A 10,720-nucleotide genomic window follows, 5' to 3' on the forward strand; every position below is an offset into this window, starting at 1 on the left:
TTTGGGTGCTATTGGAATTTGAAAATATTTGGAAAAACCATCAAGAAAACAATAGTAACTATTTCCGGCTAATCTTTCCAACATTTGATCAATGAAAGGTAAGGGAAAGTGATCTTTTCTGGTGGCGTCATTTAATTTTCTATAATCAATACAAACACTCCATCCTGTTACAGTCCTAGTAGGAATAAGCTCATTTTTCTCATTTGTGATGACAGTCATGCCACCCTTCTTAGGTACGCATTGAACTGGGCTTACCCATGGACTATCAGAGATTGGATAAATTAAACCTGCATCTAGCAGTTTAATAATTTCTTTCTTAACAACATCTTGCATATTAGGATTTAGTCTTCGTTGGCGTTGCACATACGTTTTATGACCTTCTTCCATAAGGATTTTATGTGTGCAATACGAAGGACTTATTCCTTTAATATCATGAATCTTCCATGCAATAGCTGGTTTATGAGCTTTTAGCACAGAAATGAGTTGAGATTTTTCATTTTCAGTAAGAGAAGACGATATTATTACAGGTAATTCAGATTCACCATGTAAATAAGCATATTCCAAATGGTTTGGAAGTGTCTTTAACTCTAATGTCGGTGGTTCTTCTATCGACGATTTATATCGATATCTGTCTTCTTCTTTTAGCATTTGAATTTATTCTGTTGTTGGTTCATATCCATTAGCCATAAGTGTAGCTAACATTTCAGTTTCATCAATTGGTTTAGTTCCTTCTCCTAAAGAACATTCTCATATTCCTTGTAATTCTGGAAATTCTTCTAACAATTCTGCATGTGAATCTATAGTTTGAATATAATAACATGTATCATCTGCAGATTGCGGTTGTTGCATGGCTCTATCAACTGAAAAGGTAACACTCTCGTCCTCTATACTTAGGGTCAGTTTCTTACCAAACACGTCTATTATTGCTTTAGCTGTGTTTAAGAATGGTCTTCCTAATATGAGAGGAACTCGAGAATCTTATTCCATGTCCAGAATAACAAAATCTACTGGAAATACTAAAGTACCAAGTTTAACTAGCATGTTTTCCATTATCCCTCTAGGATATTTTACTGATCGATCGGCTAGTTGTATGCTTATTCGTGTTGGTTTCAATTCTCCAAGGTCTAGTTTAGCGTATAGTGAATACGGCATTAAATTTATACTAGCACCTAAGTCTGCCAATGCTTCTATTGAACTAAAACTACCCAGAAAACATGGAATTGTGAAACTTCCTGGATCTGACAATTTTTCTAGTATCTTATTCAACAGCACTGCAGAATAATTAGCATTCATAGTAACAGCCGAGAGTTCTTCCATTTTCTTTCTATTTGTGATTAGACCTTTCAAGAATTTAGCATATCTTGGCATTCCTGAAATTACATCAATGAAAGGAAGGTTGACATTTATCTGTTTAAACATATCCAAGAATTTGGATTGCTCGGCTTCAAGTCTTTCTTTTCTCATTTTACTCGGGTAAGGAAGTGGTGGTTGGTATGGTTTAACATAAGGTTTAGCCTTAACTGTGTTATCTTCATTAACCTTTTCAACTACCGGTTCTGTTTTCTTATCTTGCTCAGATTGTGGTTCTTGTGGAGTAAAAAATAGAGTCATCAGAAATTACAGGTATTTCAGGTGGTTTAAGTGTAATACCACTTCTTGTGGTGATGACTTTAGCTGTTTCATTCCGGGGGTTAGCATTTGTATCACTAGGTAGACTTCCCGATTTTCTTTCACCTATTAACCTTGCTAGGTTACTTACTTCTTGTTCCAAATTTTGAATAGAAGCTTATTGATTTCTAAATGCTTGAGCATTTTGTTCATTGGTTTATTTCTGAGATGTGAAAAATTGCGTTTGAGATTCAACTAGCTTCGACATCATATCTTCTAAATTTGGCTTTTTATCATCGGTTTGTGGTAGTTTGTTTTGAAATATAGGTCTTTGCTGATTGTAAGTATTATTAGATACTTGTTGATTGCTAGGACCTTGTTGGTTGTTATATGGAACATTTCGGTTATAATTCTGGTTTTGATTGTAGATTGGTCTTGGCGGTTGATAATTATCTTGATAATTATTTCCAGGCCTTTGGTTCATGTATGAAACATTCTCTCTTTGTTCCATTGTTTGTTCAATACTGAGACAATCTTTTATCAAATGTGGTCCTCCACACTGCTCACAACTAATTCGTATTGAGTGAATATCTTTAGTCATCTTTTCCATTCGTCTCTCGACAGCATCTATTTTTGCGGAAATGGAATCAAAGTCATGGCTAGAATCAGCTCTAGCTGCTTTAGATGATCTAACGATATCTTTTTCTTGGTACCACTCATGTGAGTGGGAAGCAGTGTTATCAATAATTTTGTAAGCTTCAGTTGCTGTTTTCTTCATAATGGAACCACCAGCTGCTATATCGATATCTTTTCGTGTAGTGATGTCGCATTCTTGGTAGAATATTTGTACTATTTGATAAGTGTCGAAACCATGTTGCGGACATCCTCTTAACAATTTTCCAAATCTTGTCCACGCCTCATACAGAGTTTTGTTTGGCTTTTGTGTGAACGTAAAAATTTCTCATTGAAGTCTTACGGCTTTAGATGCCGGAAAGAATTGTTTAAAAAAATTTTCAACTAAAACATCCCATGTATCAATCGCTCCTTCAGGTAATGATTCTAACCAATCTTTGGCTTCTCCCTTTAAAGTCCAGGGAAATAACATGAGATATATCTGTTCATCCTCAACTTCTCGAATTTTAAATAAAGTACAGATCCTATTAAAGGTACGAAGATGTTCATTTGGATCTTCCTTCGGCGCACCACTAAATTGGCATTGATTAGTTACCATGTGTAGGATTTGTCCTTTGATTTCATAATCTGGCGCATTAATGTCTGGTTGAGTAATTGCGTGACCTTGGCCAGTGCGTTTAGCTCTCATTCGGTCTTCCATACTTAGAGGTTCCAGATTTTCCATGATTGAATTTGTTGAATCTGAATCACTAGAGGATTCGGATTTATTGGGTTGTTCCTCGACAATCTCTGTTTGAATGATTGGTGGTTCCGGAGGAAAGATTAATGGTTCAGAATCTCTGAATTGTCTCTGAATATCTTCCGGATTCTCAATTGTGAGGTCGGGTTCAAAAAATGGATTATCGAAAATTTGAATTGGAGTACTTGGTCGACTGGATGACGATTCTAAAGAAAAATCAATGGCGACAATATTGTATAGATGTCTTGATCTGGTTACAGGTGGTGAACGTTTTGCTCGGTGCATTCACTGAATATCTTATTAGTTATAAAAGATAAAAATTATATAAGTTATCAAATTAATAGACTTTTCTGCTTTTGCCCACGTTTCGAATAGCCAATAGATGCAGCAGGTAGCCAAGACCCTTTAAATCGGAAGCCCACAACTCGCCACTAATAAATCCAACTATTACTACGAACCAGAAAATTTTGGATGTCTATCAATTTAACCACTTAAAATAATTTTTCGTTTAAATTTTAAGAAATTTTAGAGAAGAAATAGAAAATTCTATATCCTAAAAACTAGAGCGTCGAGAAATAAGAAAGAAAAAGGGCGCGTCAAAAAAACGTCGAAAAATAAATGGTCGAAAAATAATAAAAAGAACATAGCGCGTCGAAACTTAAAAGGAACTAAAATTTATAAACAGCGTCGCAAAATTCTAAAGCACCTAAATCTTAGTCTAAAGAAAAAGCACTTAAGGGATTTTACGGCAAAGCCTAAAAATCTAGAAATAAAAATAACTACGGCAAAATAATATACTTAAAATTAATTACGAACGAAAAATTATAAAATTACGTTTAAACGATTAAAAAGATACGAAATATAAAAAGATATAAAAAGTGATAAAATTATTTATTTTTATAAAACTATTATTTTTATATTTATTTTATAAAAGTTATAATTCTTATATATTAATAAAACTAAACAAAACTTAAAAATACAAATTAAATAAAAATTTACACTAATTATTATTAAATTAAACCCTAAACCTAATTAATTAATAATAATAATAATTAAACTAACCCTAATTCTGTCGGCTGAGGTTACCAGGCCTGTCAAATCAAGTCATGCGATCGCATGACTTGGAAGTTATAAATCCATGCGGTCGCATGGAGTAGGGTTTCGGGCTGCTACAGTCCTCGGCCCGATTACTTTATATTTTTTTTTCTGTTTTTAATATTTATATAAAAATATTTATATAAATTAAATAAAACTTATATTTTTACAAAATAAAGAAACTTTATAATTTTATATTATTATATATATATATATATATATATATATATATATATATATATATATATTATATATATATATATTATATATATATATATAACAAACTCTTAAAAATATATAATTTTTGTTTTTTTTTCTTTTTATATTTTTGTATTTTTTTTAAAAATTAAAACGTATTTTTACAAAAGTAAATTAAATTTTTATTATTTTTTATATATATAGCGTTTCGCTTCCGGCGTTTAAACAGTTCCCCGGCAGCGGCGCCAAAAATACTTGATGTTAAAGCGAAGGGTACAAAATAGTTATATTTTTACTACAAAATACTATTAAATACGATACAATTTTACACAAGTTATTTATTTATTTATAGAGTGGATATACCTAAACCTTGCTACAACACTTATAGGCAGTGTACCTAATCGTACAGTAGTGTAGTTTTTAGTAAGTTCGGTTCGTTCCACAGGGAGCTAGCCAAGTTTAACGCTATATTTTTAAAAACTATATTTGTATAAATATAAATATATATATATATATATATATATATATATATATATATATATATATATATATATATATATATATATATATATATATATAAGTAGTATTATTATTATAAAAGGGGGATTTTACCGTTTAATGACCGGTTTGTCGATTTTAAAACTTAAGTCGCAGTTAAAACCTAATGTAAAATATTAAAAATAAATATAACTTAATTTTAAGCGTAAAGTAAATAACGATAATGAAATTGCGATAAATAAAAGTGCGATAAATAAAATGACAATAAATAAAATTGCGATAATTAGAAAGTACGATAATTAAAATGATAATAAATTAAAGTGCGATAATTAAAAGTGCAATTAAATATGAAATAAAGGAATTATGCTTATTTAAACTTCCGTAATCATGATGTTTGACATGTTGATTTTAGTTTTATTATCATGGGTTAATTGTCCTTTGTCCTGGATTATTCAATATTTCAGTCTGGTTTTTGTCCATAACAGTCCATTAGTCATAAATATAAAGTGCGAGTGTCCTCGTCAAATTATCCTTATATTCGAAGTCCAATATTCCAACTAATTGGGGACTTAAACTATAATTACACCAAGTGTCCTTGTATATAATTCACCCCTGTTTTAATAAGTCCATTGGCTATTAATTCATTCCCGTGTCCGGATAAATGAACGATTATTAGTACTTATAAATATCCCGCCCATCGTGTCCGATCGAGTGTATGTGGTTATTTATAGGTACGTCCAATTGTAAATCCTTATATTAAATTAACAAACTATCATTTAATTAAACAAATATAAAGCCCATTATTTATAGGTACTTCAGATTGCTTTCACATCCGATGGTCTAGGTAAGTCATTTATCACGCTAATTTTAGATTTATCTAACTCAATTCCCGCCTTTGAAATTTTATGTCCTAATACCACCCCATCGTTGACCATGAAATGACATTTTTCCCAATTAAGTACTAATTTTGCTTTTTCACAACGAGTTAACATTTTATCAAGATTTTTAAGACAATGATCAAAAGAATCACTAAAAACCGAGAAGTTATCCATGAAAACCTCCATAAACTCCTCAGCCATATCGAAAAAGATAGCAAGCATGCACCTTTGGAATGTCCCCGGGGCATTGCATAACCCGAAGGGCATCCTCCGGTAGGCAAATGTGCCATATGGGCATGTAAAGGTCATCTTTTCTTGATCCTCGGGGTCTATAGGGATTTGAAAGTAACCCGAAAACCCGTCAAGAAAGTAATAGAACTCTTTTCCCGCTAGACGTTCGATCATTTGATTGATGTAAGGTAATGGGAAATGGTCTTTCCTTGTCGCGTCATTTAATCTCCTATAATCTATGCATACGCGCCATCCCGTGATGGTTCGGGTTGGGACAAGCTCATTTTGGTCGTTTAAGATCACTGTGGTTCCACCCTTTTTGGGTAGCACTTGGACGGGACTCACCCATGGTGAGTCGGATATTAGATAAATAAGCCCCGCGTCCAATAGTTTGATCACTTCCTTTTTGACCACCTCTTTCATGTTTGGGTTAAGTCTTCGTTGTCGTTGGACAACCGGTTTATAATTCTCCTCCATGAGGATCTTGTAAGTGAAATATGACGGATTGATCCCCGGGATATCCGTGGTCTTCAATGCTATGGCCTTATGGTGAGACTTAAGTAATGAGACAAGTCGGGTCTTTTGGTCTTGGGTGAGTTTTGAAGATATAATCACCGGAAGTCGGTTTTCTTCCTTAAGATAAGCATACTCAAGATGTTCGGGGAGCTCTTTGAGCTCAAGAGTGGGGGGCTCCTCCCATGAAGGCTTGATTCGAAATCTATCTTCATGAGGGATGGACTCAAATGTATCTTCCCGAATGGTCTCATCTATAAGATCACAATTCATCAATTCCCTAAAATCGGTCTCTAAATCCACAATCTCATTATCAAAAGTTTAGTCAAATTCCGAAGTATCAACCTTTAAAAGCTTTTCAAGTTCATGATGCACATAAATGTCAATATGGTCAATAGCATAACACTCATCATCATCGGTGTTAGTCGGTTGCTTCATAGCTTCCTGGATATTGATAGTCACACGCTCTTCACCAACTCCAATGTTGAGTTGGTTGCGTTGTACCAAGATGATGGTGTCGGCGGTCGACAAAAATGGTCTACCTAGGATGAGGGGGACTTGAAGGTCCTCCTTCATCTCCATGAAAACAAAATCAACCGGGAACACCAAGGAGTCAATGCTAACCAAGATGTCCTCGGCGATGCCAATAGCGGTATTAAATGAGTGGTTGGCCAATATTATTCTAATGCGTGTTGGATTAAGAGGTCCAAGACCAAGTCGCTCGTAAAGTGAATGGGGCATTAAGTTAATGCTTGCACCCAAGTCGGCTAGTGCATTAAACACTTCCGATTCACCAAACTTGTAAGGGAAAACAAATTTTCCAGGATCTCCTAACTTCTTAGGGATCCTTGGTCTTGATGCAAGAATCTTGTTGCACTCCTCTTCAATAAAGAATGAAGTTTCGTCATGGTATTTACCCCTTTGTGATATGAGCTCCTTAATGAATCGACCGTAGTTAGGCATTCCTTTAAGCACATCGGTTATTGGTAGGTTAATCGAGACGTTCTTCATCATTTCTTGAAACTTTTTGTATTGAGCTGCCAACTTGTCTTTCCTCAAAGCACTTGGATATGGTACTGATCTTGTAGCCTTCAAAGGCTCATTACCCTTCTTCTTACCCGATTCATCATTACCCGTACCCTCATTTGAGTTAACCTTTTCTTTACCCTTCTCTTTATTCACCCCGGTTTCCTCTTCAACAAAGCTTGGTAGTGGTTCATGAGTGATAAAGGGTTGTGGTTGAGGGTCTTCAACTCCTTTAGTGGTTAAACCGCTTCGAGTGGTTATGGTGTTGACATTCTCATTTTGGTTTGGGTGAATAGGGTTTAGGTTGGTGTTTTCGATAGAATTTACTCTTGCAATGTTGTTTTGTGGATTTTGGTTCAGTTGACGGTTATTGTTGTAATTGTTGATTGGGTTTACTTGAATGTTTGAAGGTAAAATCCCTTGTGGTCTTTCGTAAACTTGAGTTGAAAGTATTCCAACGGCACTCTCAAGATTTTGGAATGAGGCTTGTTGGTTTCGGATTTGTTGCTTTAAGAACTCATTCTCTTTCATTAGGAAAGCTTCGGTTGTTACTACCTTCTTGATATAGTTTTGCATTATTTCTTCTAAGCTTTTTGAAGGTTGGGATTGTTGAATGTTTTGTTGAGGTTGTTGATTGTAACCGTGGTTATTTTATGGTTGACCATAACCTTGGTTGTTTTGATAATTTGAATTGCTTTGGTTGTTATAAGGTTGGTTGTTGTAAGGTTTTTGGTTTTGGTATTGAGAATTGTTGTTTCAGTTTTGGTTGTAGTTGTTGTTATAACTTTGGTTTCGATTTTGGTTTGTGAATCCGGGTGGTGTATTAGTTTGGTTGTTGAATGACACTTGTTTTTGGTTAGGATTGTAGTAGCTTTGATTAGATGATCCTCCTCTTTGGTAGTTTTGATTACTCACATAGTTCACATGAGCATCCGAATTCGTGGGAATGTCATCTAGATCAACATGATTGCATTGAGTAATTAGAGGACAATTCTTTGTGAGATGTGGACCCTCGCATCTTTGACAACCAACTTACATTGCAACTACCGTTTGTTGAATCTTTTTCAACTCCTTCCCAAATGATTGAAATTGATTGTTCAAGCTTGCAAGCGTCACTTGCCCATTTTCACTCTCGACTTGTGCTACATTCGTCCTTACTAAATCTTGTGGTGAAGGTGCCCATTCATATGTATTGACCGAGATATCTTCTAACATAACTTCGACCGCATTTGGTGATTTGTACATAAATACCCCACCGGATGAAGAATCAAGATGCCGCTTTGTTTGCATATTACAACCGCGATAAAATGTATTAAGGTATTCCTTCTTTGTCAAATCATGCGGTGGACAAGCTCTTAGTAACTTCTTGAACCTAACCCATGCATCATATAAACTCTCATCACCCCATTGGGTGAACCCATTAATCTCCATTTTAACCACTCTACCTTGGACGGTGGAAAGAAATGATTGATAAACTCGTTTGTTAGTTCTTGAAAAGTTCTTATGGAATCAGATGGTAGATTACGTATCCAAGATTTTGCGTCTCCTTGAAGTGTAAAGGGGAATGCCCTTAACTTAAAAGCATCATCGGTGACGTCTTTAGTTTTGTAAATATGACAAAGCTCATTAAAGTGTTGAATATGCTCGAATGGATTTTCATCTATTAACCCATGAAAATAAGTATCCTTGATCATCGGGAAAAAGTTACCCTCGATCTTCCAATTATCCGCTTGAATTGGTGGTTTGGTTATAGCCGGTGCTATCAATGTTGTGCAACCAATCTAGCGTTCCACATTGGAGTATCATTTGGATCATTCAATGCTTCTTGATCAATCGGATGACAATTAGGATCGCCTTCTTCATTAACAATTGGATTACCGTTTGGATCCATCCCTTCTAAACAAAATGGCAAAGCTTCAAAATTTTTCCTTAATACCCTTGCTTCTCTACGATTATAAACCCCGTGCACGTATCGTTCCAGATCAGAGAATGGATGTGTGAACTCTTAATCCTTGTGAGATCTTGTTTTCATACACCAAAGGCACATATCCTTCAATCACAACACAAACACAACGGTTTTTCCAAACAAAATAATATATAAAATGCGAAAAGTAACTTCCGCAAGGGTAAGCCCTTACGAAAGGATCGAACAATCAAAAGTTTAAACCAAATAACCCACTAGGCTAACCGCTTCCCCGGCAGCGGCGCCAAGAAAGTGTGATGCGTGCGTTACAATACATCTTTTTACCCTCTAAATTTATAATTGACTAAAATACTACAATTAAGCACACAAAACTAACGAGCACTTAAACCCGGTTGTTATAGCACTTTAATGCAAGTATTCTTATCAAGTTCGTCCCAAGGGAAGCTGTGTAAGTTGGTTATTTGAAACTATTAATTGTCCCAGGGTTTGTTTGATTGGGGGGTTTTGATTGATATCAACTAACAACTAAAACTTCTGCAATTAAACAAACTTAAATTAGCAAAATAGCAAAGTATTAAAGACTTAAATCAATTAACTAAGACGTGTTCACTTATCTAATCCTCTCTATGCTTGGCTTGCCCCGTTTTTCCTATTTTGTTATCTCATAAGTTGTTGAACTATTAAATGTTATAATCACTTCTAAACCTTAATTCAAATGATACTCCACGAATTCACATAAGCTTTGTATCATAAGATTGAGTTAAGCATGATTTGGTCATTAAGATTGAGCTTGAGTTAAAATCACTTAAAACTCCCAACTATCGAAATCAATTAAGATAATCGGCACTACTATGTTGACTAAAGGCTAATTGAAAACCAACTTAGATCAAGAACACAATCACTTGTAATTCCCTAGCTAGTTGTCTAGATCACCTAAGGTGTTGAAGCACACGTTGATTCACTTCTCAAATCACTAAGAGAGCTACTCCACATATGTAATCAAAGTCAAACCTAAAACAAACTCATAGCAATGGTTCTTTAGCCAATCTCAACAACACATGATCATGTAATTCATTCAAACAACAATATTCAATTGATTTGGGGCAAACACTAGCATTAAAGATTCATAGATAAGCAAACATAAGAGATTTAGCCAATCATGACTAAAACCAAACTAATAATAAGATAGAAATGTAAATCATCATCATATTCAAGCTATTACAAGTAATCAAAGCAAGTATTAAGATTAAAGTAATGATTACAATTAAATATTGCAAAGTAATTAAAACAAAGTGAAGATTATAACCCAAATGGTGAAGAAGATGAAGATCTAAGCTAAGTGATGATGAATCTTGAATAATCTCCCTTGAATCCCCC

The 10,720-nt window shown here is 34.5% G+C and overlaps 1 non-coding gene across 1 annotated transcript; it reads left to right on the forward strand.

Annotated features, from left to right (window-relative positions):
• Positions 1–8,752: 8,752 nt before the first annotated feature.
• Positions 8,753–8,859, forward strand: LOC139856635 (small nucleolar RNA R71). Its single transcript, XR_011762103.1, has one exon. It is a non-coding gene; the product is annotated as a small nucleolar RNA R71 (small nucleolar RNA).
• Positions 8,860–10,720: the final 1,861 nt, after the last annotated feature.

This window comes from Rutidosis leptorrhynchoides, chromosome 6 (genome assembly GCF_046630445.1).
Source record: "Rutidosis leptorrhynchoides isolate AG116_Rl617_1_P2 chromosome 6, CSIRO_AGI_Rlap_v1, whole genome shotgun sequence".
NCBI classification, from domain to species: domain Eukaryota; kingdom Viridiplantae; phylum Streptophyta; class Magnoliopsida; order Asterales; family Asteraceae; genus Rutidosis; species Rutidosis leptorrhynchoides.